This window comes from Octopus bimaculoides, chromosome 1, assembly GCF_046866305.1.
Source record: "Octopus bimaculoides isolate indiv1 chromosome 1, ASM4686630v1, whole genome shotgun sequence".
In the NCBI taxonomy this organism is placed as follows: Eukaryota; Metazoa; Mollusca; class Cephalopoda; order Octopoda; family Octopodidae; genus Octopus; species Octopus bimaculoides.
In genome coordinates, this window is record NC_142928.1 from 135873669 (window position 1) to 135892318 (window position 18650).

The window sequence follows — 18650 nt, forward strand, 5'->3', positions numbered from 1 at the left end:
CTTTCAAATGGCTACTACTACTCTGGTGACATCTATTCCTTTAAACTAGCTAACCACCTATCCCACTCCATCCAGTCACATCTGACCCACCTGAAATTTTAAAATTTGAAATGATTTAGTATTGCAAGCCATAAAACAAATATTTTAAGCAAAATTTGCAGGAAATAATTAATAATTGAATAAAGATTTCACATTTTTAAACATAGTTATTGAATGATTTAGAGGAAGCCCTTGAAAATATTTAAAAACATTAGGTTTTGTTAAAAAAAGTTTTAGCAAAATTTAGTTTCAGAAATAAATTGGTGTAATTTTCTGTAAATATTGCTTACACACAGAGAAAACAGATTTTGAAAAGGTAAACATCTTAGAAACACCTCATCTGTATATCTTTCTGTCTCACCTCCTAGATTCTGTAATAAACATTTTTCCCAATGTTACTAACTCAGAACTACAACCATCTAGGACTCTTTTTCCACTTACATTTTTGCTGAAGATATTGACCTACTGATTTTCAAACTGAATAGAAGCCTCATTAATCTCACCAGTCTGAAGAGAGAATGCAAAGGTCATGGGTACTTCCACTTCTCCATTGACTAACTTAAAGAAAACACACACAAAAAAAAAAACCTCTCATTATTGATATCTTACATGAAAATTGATTTCTTTTCTTTATTTTTGTCTACTTAACACTGTCCTACAGTTTTTCAAATTGTAGCAGTTTTCATTTTGTGGCTGAAAAAAAAATCAATGAAAGTAATTTTGAACACACCAAATATATTTAGCGAGAACAAGAGAAACAAATGTGCTGTGAATTTTGAAACTCTATGTTTCATTGGTTGTATTGTAATTGATAGTGTACTTTCTGTATTCCTTTAATATTACATTTTTGGTTAACTGAACTTTTCTTCTTTTGGTGGGAAGAATGTGGAAGTAGAAGCATGTATTTATAATTTTGATTCAACTTCTCTTGACTCATTAAAATTTGTACTATTGCTATCAAAATTATAATATGCATTTACAATCAATATATACATATATATATATATATATCATCATCATCATCGTTTAACGTCTGCTGATGGTATATATATATATATATATATATATTGATCGTAAATGCATATATATATATATATATATATATATATATATATATATATTGATCGTAAATGCATATATATATATATATATATATATATATATATATATATATATATTGATCGTAAATGCATATATATATATATATATATATATATATATATATATATATTGATCGTAAATGCATATATATATATATATATATATATATATTGATCGTAAATGCATATATATATATATATATATATATATTGATCTTAAATGTATATATATATATATATATATATATATATATATATGTATATATATATATATATATATATATATATATATGTATATATATATATATATATATATATATATATATGTATATATATATATATATATATATATATATATATATATATAGAGAGAGAGAGAGAGAGAGAGAGAGAGAGAGAGAGGGGGGGGGAACAATTTTGGGATTATTGATTATTTTGGGTTAATTGCTTCATTAGGTGGGTTGTAAATATGTATTTTAAACTGTTATGATTTAGGAGGAGAACTATAGCATTTCATTTAAAATGACTCTATATTTTGGTTCATGTACTGCTGTTAACAATAACAACAACTATAATAATTGTTTCATATTTAGGCACAAGGCCAGCCATTTAGCAGTGACTGTTGCCTATTATTCTTGCTCATTTTCTTCACCCTACTCTGGCTCACCTGCTGCCTCTGGCAAACCTTGAGATGATGGTTTCAAGATCTCTGGACTGAAAAGTTCTAAGAATCATGTTATCCACACACAGAATTCACTCACTTCATCATTTGCCTTTTTCTTCTGGGTTTTAGCAGTGACTGTTGCCTATTATTCTTGCTCATTTTCTTCACCCTACTCTGGCTCACCTGCTGCCTCTAAGTTGATTACATCGACCAGAGAACTTGAATGATAATTTTATTTCATCGACCCTGAAAAGATGAAGAGCAAAGTTAACCTTTGCAGGATCTGAACTCAAAAGATAAAAAGACAGAAAACAAATTCTGCTAAGCATTTTGCCCAACGTGCATATGATTCTGCCAGCTCAATAATAATGATTTCTCGATTAGCCACAAGAATCCATGTATGTGTGTACCTTGTACACACACAAACAAAATATTGAAATGGGGGCAGGGATTACAAAAGTATTTAGGGATAGACTAGATGAAGTTATACAGGAACAGGAAGAATAAGGATGTTAGACAATGACCATATTAAAAATATAAGGATTAAAGAATACAACACATATACAATTATATAGCAATAATTAAAACAAATAAATAAAAAAATTAAAACAATTTATGTGTCTTGCTCACATATAAATAAGGAGTATCTCTCATTCTACCTGCCATTTACTATACTGAAACTATGGTGCAGGCATGTCTCATATTACCTCTGCTTGTAACTTCACCTTGTACTTGATTCCAAATACTTGGAAGGCTTTTCTTCTTGATCAATGAACAAGCACACTGGCCTACAACTTCCTTCAGTTGTTCCTTTGAGGGCATACTGAAAGCCCCACTTGATTCCACTCTTTGTAAAGAAATGCTAAGTTAGTTTTGTCCTTGCTTGTTCTTGAAACAGTTTCTCATGTAAGAAGGTACACTCTTTTGCAATACATTGCCACCACATTTTCCTTTTATTTATTTATTGGCTGTGTGGTAAGTAGCTTGCTTACCAACCACATGGTTCCGGGTTCAGTCCCACTGCATGGCACCTTGAGCAAGTATCTTCTACTATAGCCTCGGGCCAACTAAAGCCTTGTGAGTGGATTTGGTAGACGGAAACTGAAAGAAGCCCGTCGTATATATGTATATATATGTATGTGTGTGTATATGTTTGCGTGTCTGTGTTTGTCCCTCCAACATCGCTTGACAACCGATGCTGGTGTGTTTATGTCCCCGTAACTTAGCGGTTCGGCAAAAGAGACCGATAGAATAAGTACTAGGCTTACAAAGAATAAGTCCTGGGGTCGATTTGCTCGACTAAAGGCGGTGCTCCAGCATGGCCACAGTCAAATGACTGAAACAAGTAAAAGAGTAAAAGAGTAACTGGGATATATCTATGCCTATACATTTTTTCGGTTGATTGTGCTAAAAACCAAAAAACAAAAAAAAATGCTTTAGGGGGCTCTAACATTTATTTATTGGCTAATATAACATTTTGACTAAAACCTGCTCCCATTTTAACCATTGATTTTGTGTCAAGTATGCAAATAGATATATGGACACAAACATGCAAGAATACATAAAAATATTATATGTATGTATGTAAGCAAGCAAGCTGTAGAGATATATGGGTGGCTCATGGTTTGAGGGTTCCATACATGACACTTAACAAAAGTTCTGTTTTTCCTCTTTGTTCCACTATCCTTATGTGCATGCTCATACATGTATTTCAGTAATGGGCTTTTGAACAGCTTTCTTCTGTTAAATTCAAAAACATAGGTGGTCTTTAAACTAATCTGTTGGAGAAAAGAGAAATTTAAAGGAATTAAAAATATGTAATGTGTTATTTGAAACTGAAACTATCTTTCAATCTTATAAGCTTTGCTTAATCATTAAATTTTCCTTGCATGTTTTCACATTTATATATGAAAATTTTTTGATAAATCAATTTAGTGAAATAAGTTTTGTGAGCTAGATTGTCATAATGTTGACAATAGTTTTATGGTCACAACAGTGACAAATCCTTTTTTCTCCTCTTAGCCTTATTTCAACATGGCTATTTGTATTGGAGTAGAAGGAAGAGTTTGCTTGTCACAGTGGTGGTAGCACCAATATAAACAAATACGCCCCACAGCCAAACATTCGTGAAAATCAAAATATTAGCACAGATTTTTAAATATAGGGAAAAGACACATAAAAAGAAGACTAGCAACAATGAATAACTTGACACGCATGCATGCATGCACACACACACACACAGAGAAAAAGCAATAACTTTATTACAAATAGTGGTGGCAAATTTGATATAAATATTTTCAACATAAAGTCAAGCAACAACAATGTCATATATACAGAAATAACTCACTTTATGAGGACCCACTTTACAAGACACTGGATTTACAAGTTTTATTTTTCAAGTAAAAGATCCAAATTTTGAATAAAGTGCAAAAGTTTCTACTACCATAGCAAATGCTTCTGCGTGTTACTGAGAAATTTATGGAGAGTGAAAAAAGTTCCTTAGCAAACAATTCTAGACTTGGTTTTTAAAAAGAAATCTACAGGTCTGTCTATGAGTGCTTGTGAATCAGCAATCGCGTTTACAAGTGATGGTGTGCGTGAGTCTAGTGTGAGAGAAAGTGATTCAGAAAACGATTATACTAATAATATTTTTTATTATAAATGATCTTGACATTCTTTTTACTTTATATAAAATATTCTTTAAATTCTACTGTTGTTTTATTTCGTTTATTTACAAGTATTATAAATTTTATAGGTAAAATATTTTTATGGGAACAAATTACAATTCATAACATTACTACTATGAGAAATTATTGCTCTGCTTTACAAGTTTTTGCTTTACAAGCAATCTCCAGGAACAAACAGACTTGTGTATCGAGGCATTACTGTACACACACATTTTACAGAGAGTAAATGTTAAAGGTTTTGGAAGCTATTTTGTTAATATTCTTTCTCCACTTCTCAAAACGTTTATGGACATAAATAAATCCCAGTGTGGAAAACAAACAAAAATGTGGTGGTGGTGTAGTGCAAAGGTGGGTATTGCCTGAGGAAATGGTCCAAGAACAGACAAAGAGATATACCTCTTTCTTCCAAAGAGTGGAATTGAGTGTAACTTCCAATGTGCCCTCAAAGAAGCAACCGAAGTAACTCCTGGACAAGTTATTGTCCATTGGTCAGAAAAAAAAGAAAATCATACAGATGTATCTTGCTTGTATTAAGAATCAAGAGTATGATGTGGGATAGTATGAGATGGTAAAGTATGAGAAGGTAAAGAGCTGGAAGAAACACTACCAAGTATTTTGTGCACTAACGGTTCTGCCAGCTTGCTACCTTAATCTTTATAATATATTCTTTTTATAAGCTCAATCTTTTTATTTCTTTTGTTTTTCAGTTGAATATACCATGTAGTAAACTGTTTAAGAAATATATGAAATTACTCTGATGCTGGCTGTGTCATGACAAGCTAGAGAAATGATCTAAAACAGGGGTTTTCAAACTGTGGTCCGTGGACCACAGGGGGTCTGCAAGGATAAGGCAGGGGGTCCGTGGACAGCAAATACTTTTTATGGGCAATTTGATTTTATATATGTTTTTTAATCGAAATCTTTTAATAGACAATAAACCTATTTGTTAAATACTGTTAAATAAATAAATGTAAAAATATATGTTATTTTAAGCAAATATTTATGTATAAATTTCATAAGCGTTCATAAGGGGGTCTCTAAGGTAAAGCCTGAAATATAAAGGGGTCCGCAAGTCAAAAAGTTTGAAAACCCCTGATATAAAAGATAAACCTGTCTAATTATTAAGTGGAGCTCAGTATTATAAAGATTCATCATCATCATCATCACCACCACCTTCATTTAACGTCCATGTTGATGTGGGTTGGACAATTTGACCAGGGCTGGTAAGCTGGAAGGTTGCACCAGACTCCAGTCTGATTTAGCATGGTTTCTATGGCTGGATGCTCTTACTACCATCAACCACTCCGAGAGTGTAATTGGTGCTTTTATGTGCCACCAGCATGGGTGCCATTTGCGTGACACCAGTATCCGCCACAACTGCGATTTTACTTGGCTCGATAGGTCTTCTTCTCAAACACGACATAATGCCAAAGGTCTCGGTCATTCATCATAGCCCCCGTGAGACCCAACACTTGAAAGGAGCTTTTGAGGTCCAACACTCAAAAGGAGCTTTTTAGGAAGGGCATCCAGCTGTAGAAACTCTGCCAGATCAGATTGGAGCTTGGTGCAGCCATCTGGTTCGCCAGTCCTCAGTCAAATTGTCCAACCCATGCTAGCATGGAAAGCGGACTTTAAATGATGATGATGATGATAACAAGCTTGGTATTTCTGATGACAGATTTTGGTGTGTAGAATGAGATTCAGTTATTGTTGTACAATTTTTTGGCATCATCTAACTTTTCTGTAAATGCCTTGGGTGTATACAGTACATCTATTTATTTATTTATTTATTTGTTTGTATGGTATGTATACGTGTGTGTTTGTGCATTTACACCTCTGGAATATAATGTAATGTACATGGTTACCTTTTTTCTTTTTATTTGTGTTGTTTATAGTAATTTTTGGATCTTACTTAATATCTGCAGGTGTCTTTTTCTTGCTTTTTTTTGTTTCTTTTTTTATTTTTATCAGTTTCAACCTGCTTATTAATGTTAGATAGTTTTCACGCTGTTTTTCCTAATGGCAAAAATCAGTAAGAATTCTACCATGTCAATGATTTTTATGCTGTATTTAGATCTTAAAGGTGCTTCTGTTGTTACCTTGTATTTTGGAAACAGTACAAACTGGAAGATTTTGACAAACTCCAAAACCTGTAAAAAAAATTTTTTTAAATGAAATATTTGAAAAGCACACAAGTATAAGAGTTTTCAATTGTGTGTTTGCCATTTTAAAACTTCATTCCAAAGTTAATAAAGTATTAGTTTCCATGTTAATAATTATTAGACTTGTCTGTTTCTGAACATAAGTCTGGACGTTTAAAGTTGTAGGTTCATGCAAAATATTGCTTTCCATTGAAGTTAGTTATTTTATGTCACCAGGTGACTATCATCTACTTATTGCAGTCATTGGACTGGACCCATGCTGGAGCATCACTCAGAAGGGTTTAGTCAAACAAAGTGACCCCAGTGCTAATTATTTAAGTCTGGTACTTATTCTGTTACTCTTTTGCCAAACCACTAAGCTACAAGGAAGTAATGAAACCAGCCAGTTGTCAGGTGGTGGTGGACACAAATACACACACAAACACACGCACGCGCGCGCGCACACACACACACACACACACACACACACACACACACACACACACACACACACACACACACACGGGGCTCCCACACAGTTTCCATTCACCAAATTCACTTACAAAGCATTGATCAGCTTTTGAAAATATAGTAGCTGGAATATAATGTTATGTACATGATTACCTCTTGTGTCTTTATAGTAATTTTTTAATCTTACTTAATATATGCAGGGGTCTTTTTCTTGCTTTTTCCTTTTCTTTTCCTTCTTTTTTTTTATCAGCTTCAATCTGCTTATTAATGTTTGATAGTTTTCACGCTGTTTTTCCTAATGGCAAAAATCAGCAAGAATTCTACCATATCAAGGTTCCATACTGTGTAACTGAACCCGAAACCATATGGTTGCAAGGCGAACTTTACAACTATCCAGCCATCCCTGCACCATTATTAATAATAGCATCAATAAGGTGGTGAGCTTGCAGAAACATTACCATGCCAGGTGAAATGCTTAGCGGTATTTCGTCTGCTTCTACGTTCTGAGTTCAAATTCCACCAAGGTTGACTTAGCCTTTCATCTTTTTGGAGTTGATAAATTAAGTACCAGTTGAGTACTGGGGGTCGATGTAATCGACTATCCCCTCCCCCAAATTTCAGGCCTTGTGCCTATAGTAGAAAAGATTATTAATAACATCGATGGGATCATTTTTGTATGTTTGTCTATTGCTAAAGGAGGAATTTTTAGTAACAAAACAATCATTTGGACAGAGGATACACCATACATGCTATAAGTAAGACTTGAATTTATAACCATATGGTCAGTAGTTCAATGACTTGACCGAGTATATTATTTAAAGAGATGCGGAAATTCCAGTCACAGCATGGGCTTTCAGCTCTTATTTCTTTCTGCATTCATAGAGTGAGTACATACAACATTCTTAAATTAAAACCAACGTATACAAATATTGTTTAATTATTGTTTTATGTCCATTTATCCACACTAACACAAGTGGGATAGTTTTTGTCAATGTACATATTTGTTTATTGTTACAGGAGTGTTTTATAGCTACTATTTACTCAATTGTGAAATGAAAAGACATTTTTCCCATGTTGATAAACGAAATTCATATCTTAACAATGCGTCTTTTAATGTCTATAATATTGTTTGAACTCAAGACAATTCGGTCAGCAATCTAGCTTGTTGACCTCTTAGAAAATTTACAAGTAAGGTGCTATGGTCTCTTCAGCACTCCTGATTGTCATAAATTACATTAGTATTTGGTATGCTGAGGTATGGATGCAAACTTATTACACTAAAGTGCTTTTATTCAGTAATAATAGCCTGAGATGTTATTACATAAACATCAACTATAAAACTGAAGATACACCAATGTCAAATAATAGAGAAGCAAAACTGATGCAACAAAAAATGCTAATTGTACACCTGTTAGAAGTCATTCATTTCTAGAAACGCAAGAGCTGTAAGCCACAAATGTGGACCATCAATGATAGGATTAGACACACAACTCACTCTCTCTCCCCCTCTCTCTCTCTCCCCTCTTTCTCTCTCTCTCCCCTCTTTCTCTCTCCCCCTCTCTGTCTCTGTCTCTCTCTCTCACACACACACATTCAGTCATTTGCATTATATCTATTCAGTTTTTATACATGCACTTATGTATGTAAACACTGCTTCTCTTATTCTTACACACATACTTGACAACTTTTAGTGAATGTTGGTCATTAAATGATGATCGATATATAAATATATACACACACTAACACACACACACACATGTATTTGTATGTGCATATATATATATATATATATATGTCTGTAATAAACTGAGGAAAAGAAATCCTTCAACGAGGTGTGTTAAACATCCAATTCACTGGTACGTCAGTTGGATACCATACAAATATTGGTATAATTCAATTATAAAGATAAATTAAATATAATGATATTCAATTGACAATCCAATAATTTATTTGTATTACAATATTACATTAAATACTATGAATATAATATATAACATAATATTATATAACATAAATAAAAGGCCAACAAATCACATGGATTTTCGTCTGTTTCTAAAACCAAAGACCCTGAACTGACTATATATATATATATATATATATATATATATATATATATATATAATGGAACTGTAATTATTTATATCAGCAAAAATATATATGTCGAAGCAATTTGTTGGCCTTTTATGGTTTTTATATTATTTATGTTATATATTATATTCATAGTATTTAATGTTATATTGTAAAATAAATAAATTATTGGATTATCAATAGAATATCTCTGTATTTAATTTATCTTTATGTATGTATCTGTCTATCTATCTATCTCTTTCTCTCTCTCTCTCTCTCTCTCTCTCTCTCTCTCTCACTCTCTCTCTCTCTCTCTCTCTATATATATATATATATATATATATATATATATATATATAATAATATTAGGGACAAAATCAAAACTTACAGGTAAAAACTCAATTAAAATCAATTTATAAAAAATTAAAATTAAATTGAGCTTTTTATTGGTTCTTTTCCCTAAAACTATATATATATATATATATATATATATATATATATATGCATATGTGGGTACAGTAGTAATAGGATAGAATAATGGGAGAAGAGGAGGTAAAAGAATAAGAGAGAGAAAGAGAGAAAAAGGAAATAGTAAAAAGATAGAGTGCACATCAGAATTATTAAGATAAAACTTACTTGGAAGAGGATGTGTAGCATTCAATCATATAATAATATAAATAATATATATGCATATATACATACGTATATGTACATACTTACATCTATACATATAGATCAGTTTTTGGCTGTTTTTCTACTCTCATATTTCAAGCATTTAACAACAAGATACGCTTTTGATAAAACAGTTGCTCCCGCAAAGCAAATTAAATAAAATTTGAGATTTTAGCGGAGGGTCAGAATTGGTAACACAAACAGGACAGTGAAAACAAACAGGAAGATGGGAAGGGGAGGTAGAAGAATAAGAGAAAGAATAATAGGATAGAATAATGGAAGAAGAGGAGGTAAAAGAATAAGAGAGAAAAACGAAAGAGTAAAAAGATAGAATAGTGCGTATCAGAATTATTAAGATAAAACTTACTTGGAAGAGGATGCATGGCATTCAATCATATAAATAATATACATATATATATATATATATATATATATATATATGTGTATATATATGTGTATATATATATATATATATATATATATATATATATATATATATATATATATATATATATATGCATATATACATACGTATATTTATATATATATATATATATATATATATATATATATATATGCATATATACATACGTATATTTATATATATATATATATATATATATATATATATATATATATATATGCATATGTGGGCACAGGACGTCACGAAACGTGTACAACAAAAAATATACGAATTCCAAGTACATGGAATATGAACTATTTTTTCGAACAACGAAAGACACAAATGGAAAACAAGACGAGCAACACAAAGAATGACCCTTCATCAGTTGTTGGCTGTTTTTCTACTCTCGTATATATAAATAAATATATATAGAAAGATTAATATTAACAGCCATGCACAATGTTATTGATGCAAGGCTTCATCTAAGGGTCCTTGAACACTTCCATCAGAGATATTTGATACACATTCTGAATGCTGACTGATTCTGGTGGACTCCAGACACTAAGGTCTTGAGAGGAGTTGACATCCTGAGCATTGAGGCAACGTAATCGGTGCACAAGCACTGATTACACTGGACTTGACACCATGTTTGGATGAATGATCAGAGGATCCCTAAACAGATGCTATATGGTGACCTTGTTTGTGGAAAGTTTCCCCAGCAGAAAGTCCTCGTTGGCAGTATGTGAGATATGGAAGATCAATTGGGAAAGCTACACTTGTTGTCTTCATCAATGGAAGAAAAGAGCAACTTTGGATGCAACTTTCATGGATGGTTGGCTTCATGACTGGCATGAACTGATTAGATTTTGGGATTGATCCGGTACCGGACAAGGATTCTGGATTATTTTTCTGTTTTTTTTTTTATTTAATTTTTGAGAGCAGTCAAGTTCATTTTTAGTATTCTCTCTTGTGAGAGCAGTCGAATTTATTTCAGATATTCTCATTTTAAAAATCATCTCTGGCTAATCGTTGACAGGACATTGGTGTTGCCTTGGTGGAGGTTTGCACTCTTTGAATGCTCTTGTTATTATTATTATTGTTCATAAATTAAAATTTTTATTACTTTTGCTTTGTGTTATATCACACAGCTGGCATAATCTAGATTAGTATGACTTCATTGCACTTTTATGTAAATAGAAACAAAAAGGATGAGATTAATAGTCCAACTAATGTATTATTATTTTAGTAATAGTTATAAATGCCAATATAAAATATCTGTTTTTCTATTTTTCAAAAGTAATATTTAGGTTAATATTTAAAAACTCCTTAAAAATCTTTTTTTAAAAATTGGAGTTCGCTGCAACTAAATTTTAGTTCTCCCAATGTATAGGTTATTAATGTATCTTTAATAATGTTTATTTATTATCAATTATTTGAACATCATTATCATTCAGTTTATCATTCTTAAACTATTTGCATCAAATCTTTCAATTCACATTAACATATATTCATGTATACAAGTGGATCATTGAATTGAATTTCTTGGTACTAGTTAGAAAAGATCACTAAAATTAGACTACTATTTAATCTTTTAAAAATCAGTATCCTTTGTGAAATGATTTGAATTTTATTGGTATTCATTGATGTGTATGTATTTATATATAAATGTATGTGTGTGTGCATGCATGCGTGTGTATGTATATAGGCACTCAGCACAGTCTTCTGACCTGTCAGATCCTGTCAAACCATCCAACCCCTGCTAGTATGGAATATAGATGCTAAATGATGGTGTCACTGATATGTACATATATTTATGAGTATTGTTATGCAGATATATATCAATATTATTAATTAACTACAGGCATGCATATGTGTTTAAGAACCTTGGGCAAGTGTCTTCTCTTACAGCCCTGGGTCAAGCAAAGCTTTGTAAGTAGATTTGGTCGATGAAAACTGCAAGAAGTTTGTTATATATATGTAGATACATATACACATATAGATGGTAGCATTTTTTGCCATTCTAACATGGCTGTTCTATACAGAACTATGTTACTACATTTTAAAATGGGGTTAAAATGTAGTAATATAGTTCTCTATAGAACAGCCATGATATAGTAGCAAAAAAAAAATGTTACCATCTAGTATTGTTACTATTTATATCTCATTTAGAAATTTTAGAACTAGCTATTTTGCCTGTTAAATATATATATGTGTGTGTGTGTGTGTGTATTTCCAGAGAAACACTCAACCTGAAATTTGGACCTTCAACACTGTTGGGTTTCAGACCAATGCCAAAATTCTTCAAGTGTAGAAAATCCTGGTTTCACTATGGTCACACTGTTATGTGGGTTCGGCAAAGAGTAAATTATAATCCAAATTATTTATTTCAGTACCTACTCTGCTTGCAACACCAGTTTATGCAAAAGTTGAAAGTGAAAATTTATGTAATGTTTGCAATTTTAGACATTAGAGTGGCTCTTCATCAGCAAACATTACATAAATTTTCATTTTGAATTTTTATGTAAACTGGTTTTGCAAGTAGAATTGGTACAGAAACAAATATAACAAACCATTAAAGATGTGTTAAAAAATTTATTTGTCTTCTTATTATTTGGATCATTCATTCATTCATCACTGTAAATAAAGATAGTGACCTGAGAATATTACATCAGGCTTAGGAAAATATGGCAGTTGGAACTCTACTCTTACAACAAAACAATATCCCACAATGTATTTGCAGTACCAGTGCTGATCCCAACATTTGGGATACTTGATTGGTCTGTAGAGGAAATCCACTCCATAGATATCAAAACTCGCAAAATCCTGACAACAACTGGGAACTTCCACAGAAACAGTGATGTTGATAGGCTCTACCTAAGAAGAAATGAAGGTGGTAGTGGTCTGGAATCAGTGTAGACTGCCGTATGGTATCGCTCAGGCAGCACCTGCTAAACAACAGCAGCAAAAATAAATATATTAATGCAGTCGTGAAAAGTGTACAAGTTAGCAGTGAACTCAAGAAACACTCTCTTCCTGATGATCTCCTATACAGCTCCAAAACAACTGGGCTCCCTTACCGCAGAGAAGACCTGGATGGAAAGCACTCAGCATACAAAAAAAGACCATGCATGGGTATGTTGCCTGGAAGCTTGAAGAAGACAGTAGAATTGACACGAAGCACAGCCTCTCCTGGACACAAGACCACTACGTCACATCACACTTTAAAGGCTATGCGTTTGCAATCCAGGTACAGGAGATTGCCACAAAGTATCTGGTGAACAAGAGAGACAGTGATGCTTTTGTAATCCCAAGGTGCAACCATATGTGTAGGCTCTGTCATGTTTCTGTGAAAGACATTATGCATGTGATTAGCAGCTGCTCTAAAATGTTGTTGCTAAAACAATTTACAATGCTATCCTCAAAAACGACTGTCCTGAATTAAACTTAGAAAATCCCTCTGTTATGGAATACATTCATAAACACAGACTCTAAGAATACTGGTGGAACATTCCCATCTAAACTTCTGTCAAATGTAAGCATAACTGGTTGGATATTGTTGTTTGGGACAGAGGGGCAAAGGTATGTACCATCATAGAGGTTAGCTGCCCTGCAGATATAAATATCTCTTTGAAAATCAAAGAAAAAGAGGATATTCATGGACAACTGCTTCGAAAGCTCCAGCTTCTATATCCAGACTATGAATTCATATTCATACCAATAATAATTGGAGCAGTAGGTTTTGTTAGTAAATGCTTAAAGGAGAATTTGGATAAACTGGGATTTTCAGAAAGAGAAATTGACCACCTAATTCGTTCATTACAAGTCCATTCTGTGAGTGGAACAGTAAAAATATGCAAAGCTTTTTTCAAGTTCCAAATGTGAATTTGTCTGTGTTAACTACATCCCAAAGATGGAGCCTTGTATCTTTGTTGGAAACCAGCTCCCTCCTCAGTGGAAGATTTATAATAATTAAAAAACTTGAAGAGACATACATACATACATACATACAAAAATTAGCAGTTTTCCTGGAATCCCTTCTCTACCCATGTTCTTGCCTGTAGCTGTCAAGTGGAACGTCAATGACATATATCTCACACCAGTTTCAGAAGCCTTGTAAAGAGTGATGGTCATCACTCTTTCCTTTAGAGCAACCTGTTAAAAGAAGAGAAAATGAATACATCCAATGTATATTCAAATCAGATAACACTATTAAAATTATAAATAAATGTTCTATAATTCATAGCTAAATTTAAAATATTATGATTAACAATAAAAATATCCTTGACTATATAAATATGTATTTATCTGAAAGTTTTGCAGATATGTATATACTGCTGAATTCTTACATGTTTTTTTACTGTTTCCATAGTAACAGATATTTATTAGTTATTTCTTCAAGTAATTGGTAGACAAATAAATACATTAGCCTACATTACTCAAACATAAATCTGAGATTATACCTAATTTCTAAAATCAAATAGAAATACCATCCAAATCTCCCTTAAATGATAGCTTACCATCTTAAAAAAGAAGGGACATATTGAATAGTGCAGCCTCGATACATAATATCTGAAAAAAAAAGCCATTTACTAATGTTGATTGTTACATTATAAAGCTACAGATTTTTAATATACTCAGAGTTATCTTCTGTATCTCCTACTGAGGAAGGCTAAAGAGCCAGAAATGCATCTAGGAGACAACTGGAGAGTGACACTAAGCAGATAAGGTGATTTTACACCTTTTACCATAAGCGCAAATTTTTTTTTTCTCTGTTTAAGCTGCAGAGAAATGACTTTTAGAACTTAAAATATATCACAAACATATTTGAACTAAACTAAAGTTTGTTTATTTCTCCTCACTGCTTAACACTACTACAACTATTACTGTGTGTATGCATTTGTGTGTGCCCTTGTCTAGACATTCCATGATGATTGTAAATTATCTTCACTGTAATTCAAGCAAAGTTGTTCATTTCCAGCCTTCTGTAGAAAAAACATGTCTAGCAATAGGAAAATATTACCTTGTCTGGAAACAGGTGAACGTTGGCAACAGGAAGGATAACCAACCATAGCAAAATCTGCCTCAACAAATTCTGTCTGATCATGCAAGTGAACATTAAATGATAATGTTTCCTTAAAGGCAATGGAAACAATTGCTTTTGCATTCTGATTTAATTGATTGTTTGGGGTTTTTTTTTTTTCATAGATTCTAATTCCATCTCAAAAACACCCATCACTGGTATTTAGGATGTTATGCACAGCATTGCTAATTTTCATGTATTCTATGTATTCTAATATAACAAAAGGTTTCTGTTGGCTCTTAAGTTTATGGAGAAAAACATTTATTTCTTCTTGACTACTTTTGCTGACCATTATTTATTTATTTACCACACTCTCATAACTTTTACATTTATTTTCTTAATGGTTCCCAATACTTTTTTTTTTTTTGATCATCTCATTTTCACCATTTACCAAAGTACTCTAATGTGATGGACATTCCAGCCTGACAAGTTACACATTCACTCAACAGGAACCAAAGAATGCAATGCTTTTATAAGATCTATTACTCTTGAAATTTCCAAATGTTTTCTATTTTTAGATTCTTTGATTTCTGTGTTGTAGTAACAATCTTATCTTTTATCAGATAATGATTCCTTGTTTTCTTTTTCTGATTGGTTTTATTTTTTAAATATTTATACGTTATTGCTTTAAAATAATCAGTACAAAAACATAAAATATAAGACATTCTTATTTTTAAACCAAACAATATTTGTACAAAAATGTTGACACAGAAATATATATTAAAGTGAATCATTAATTGCATGTCTAAATTAATGTGAATTAAATGATTTTTTTTTTAGCAAAAAAAGAAATCTTTAGAATTAAGTACATATTGTCCCCTACTGGACAATTATTTCTTCATATTTGACAGGGTTATACATTTAAATTTGAAATAATAGAACTTTTAAAAATGCATAAAATATGCACATTTCATTTTTTTTTTCTAGTTTTTGTTGTTTGCTTATTACAAAGTTCTTAAAATTTCTTGTCATTAATTATGTATTGCACTATTTCATTCTTCTTAGAAATCATCAGTATGACGTGACTCAAGATGTATATATATATATATATCTTTAGTTTTTCTTTTTTAGTTTCTATTCAAATCTGAATTAATATCAACATTCTTTCATAAAATGGTGGTGTATATATTCGTCAACTTATGGGCTCATATTTGACTACTGCTGAATTCCTGTTATATTTTTAGTCTAGACACTTAATTCTACTTGTACTTTAGACAAAATTTTCTGAGGAAATTTTCTATGCTATGCTATTGATTACTATTTCATTTTTTGGGAAATTTATCTTTCAATCAGCTTAAAGTTTCAGATACTGTATTTAATCACTGCTCCTGCCCACCTCAGCGGCTTGTGAGGAGATTAACTCCTTTTATAACATTGTTTTATTTTATTTGAAAATATATTTCTTTTACTACTAATCTCACTTAATATTGTCTATATGGATAATTTCTCCTCTGTGAAATATAAAACTGCTAAACTTCTTATTTAATTTAATTTTCTTCTCTCTCTCTCTCTCTCTCTCTCTCTCTTTCTCTCTCTCTCTCTCTCTCTCTCTCTTTTCATCATGTGATTGGTGTTATGCTTATGATATATAATCAATAGATATGAAGATTGACCATTTTTCCAATACTTTCTTCAATATCTTCACATTTTTATCAACATTTTTTCCATTTCTGTATATTTTCCCTACATTTTTCAAAATAGATTTTCTCTATTTCTCTGTCTTTAATCACTGTGAAACCTGACTCTATTTCTGGAATAGCAATATTTTATAGCTTCTTAAGTTAGCTTTTAATCTTACTACTATTTATTACTCTTTCTTTGTGTTTACAGTAGCTATTTGTAAAATATATATTTATATTTATTATTTTAACAGTGGAATTCAATGTTGATAAAGTATGTAAAATATTAGGTTAAAACCCTTGATAAAGCATGTAGAATAATGGGTTAAAACCCTTTGAAGGATACTCATGGGACCTGAACCCTTCAAATTTTCTTTATCCATTCTTTTTTTACCAACAAGAATTGTATATTGTTTAAATAATAGGTCCTTATTATTATCTTTTTTTTTCTAGAAATTTTGAGAAGCATGAAATAAATAATTTTAATGGTGGAACTCAATGTAGATAAAGCTATAAATGAATAGCATGTAGAATATTAGGTTAAAAACCCTTGGATAGAAAAATTCGCAAGCTGCCTGTAAGATTTGAACCTTCATGTATGTGGTGCTAACATTGTAACATTACACACTCACACGTGCGCATGTGCGCGCACACACACACAAAAGTCAGAGGTTGAATTGTGTGAATTGAATGAGAGAGGAATGCTCAATACATGTTGTAAACCATATGGCTTATTGAAACTGATTTTTTATTTCACAACTCAAATTTTACATTGTTGCAATCTTCAGATGTAAATCTCAAGTCAAAAGATAAAATCTCACTTTAATAAACCCCTACCATTTATCATTCTTGATAAATGTTTCAACAGTGTGTACCATTCCAAACCACAATGGCAACTGGGGGAAAAATGGTAAAGCATTAGCTACATGAAGACATTATTACCACCTGTGTAACTACTTCATTAACAGCAGAGTGCAGTGTGTGTGTGTGCGTGTGTGTGTTTGTCTCTCACTACTTGGCAGCCAGTGCAGAATTGTTTATAAACCCCATAACTTTGCAGTTCAGCAAAGGAGTTAATAATATAATTACCAGACTTAGAATAAGTACTAGTGTCACTTTGATTGACTAAAATAAAAACTTTGAAGCCAGTGCTCAATCATAACTGCAATCAAATGGTTGAAACAAGTAAAAGAATGAAAGAAAGAATCTACATATTGCTCAAAGAAACAAGAAGTGTAAATTCTTATTCTGTTACGCACATAGTTATGATGTTATACTCCTAAATATGTTCATGCATAGTTAGTATTTAATGATGTTCTCTAGACATTTTAAACACCTACAGCACAATATTCTTATCAAGTATATGGTTATGCATCATTATTGCTCGAAGAAAAGTTTACTAAGAAACTTTAAGCATATATTCAATTTTATTTTATTCACTGGCGATAAAGAACAGTTACACTAAGTTATGTATAGTATATTGTAATCATTGAAGAAGAGGATTTTTTTTTTTATATCCAAGTTAGATATTTATTCAAATTTTAAAAAAGAATGTAATAATAATGACATTTTTACATCTTATTTCTCTATTATCCATTTGTACTTTTTTGCTTCTTTTAGCCTTTATATTTCATCATCATCATCATATGTCTGTTGTCCATGCTGGCTTGGATTAGACAGTTTGACCAGAGCTGGCAAGCTGGGGAG

General features: G+C 31.7%; 1 protein-coding gene and 1 long non-coding RNA gene across 28 annotated transcripts in view; one reads left to right on the forward strand and one right to left on the reverse strand.

Annotated features, from left to right (window-relative positions):
• LOC106871495 (anion exchange protein 3) overlaps positions 1–18650 on the forward strand; it is a 746335-nt gene that overhangs the window by 301268 nt on the left and 426417 nt on the right. The gene's annotated exons all lie outside the window — the stretch shown is intronic.
• LOC149137742 (uncharacterized) lies at positions 3994–10219 on the reverse strand. The gene is made up of 2 exons (XR_016243501.1): positions 9806–10219; positions 3994–6640 (listed from the first exon to the last, which is right to left on the reverse strand). It is a non-coding gene; the product is annotated as an uncharacterized LOC149137742 (long non-coding RNA).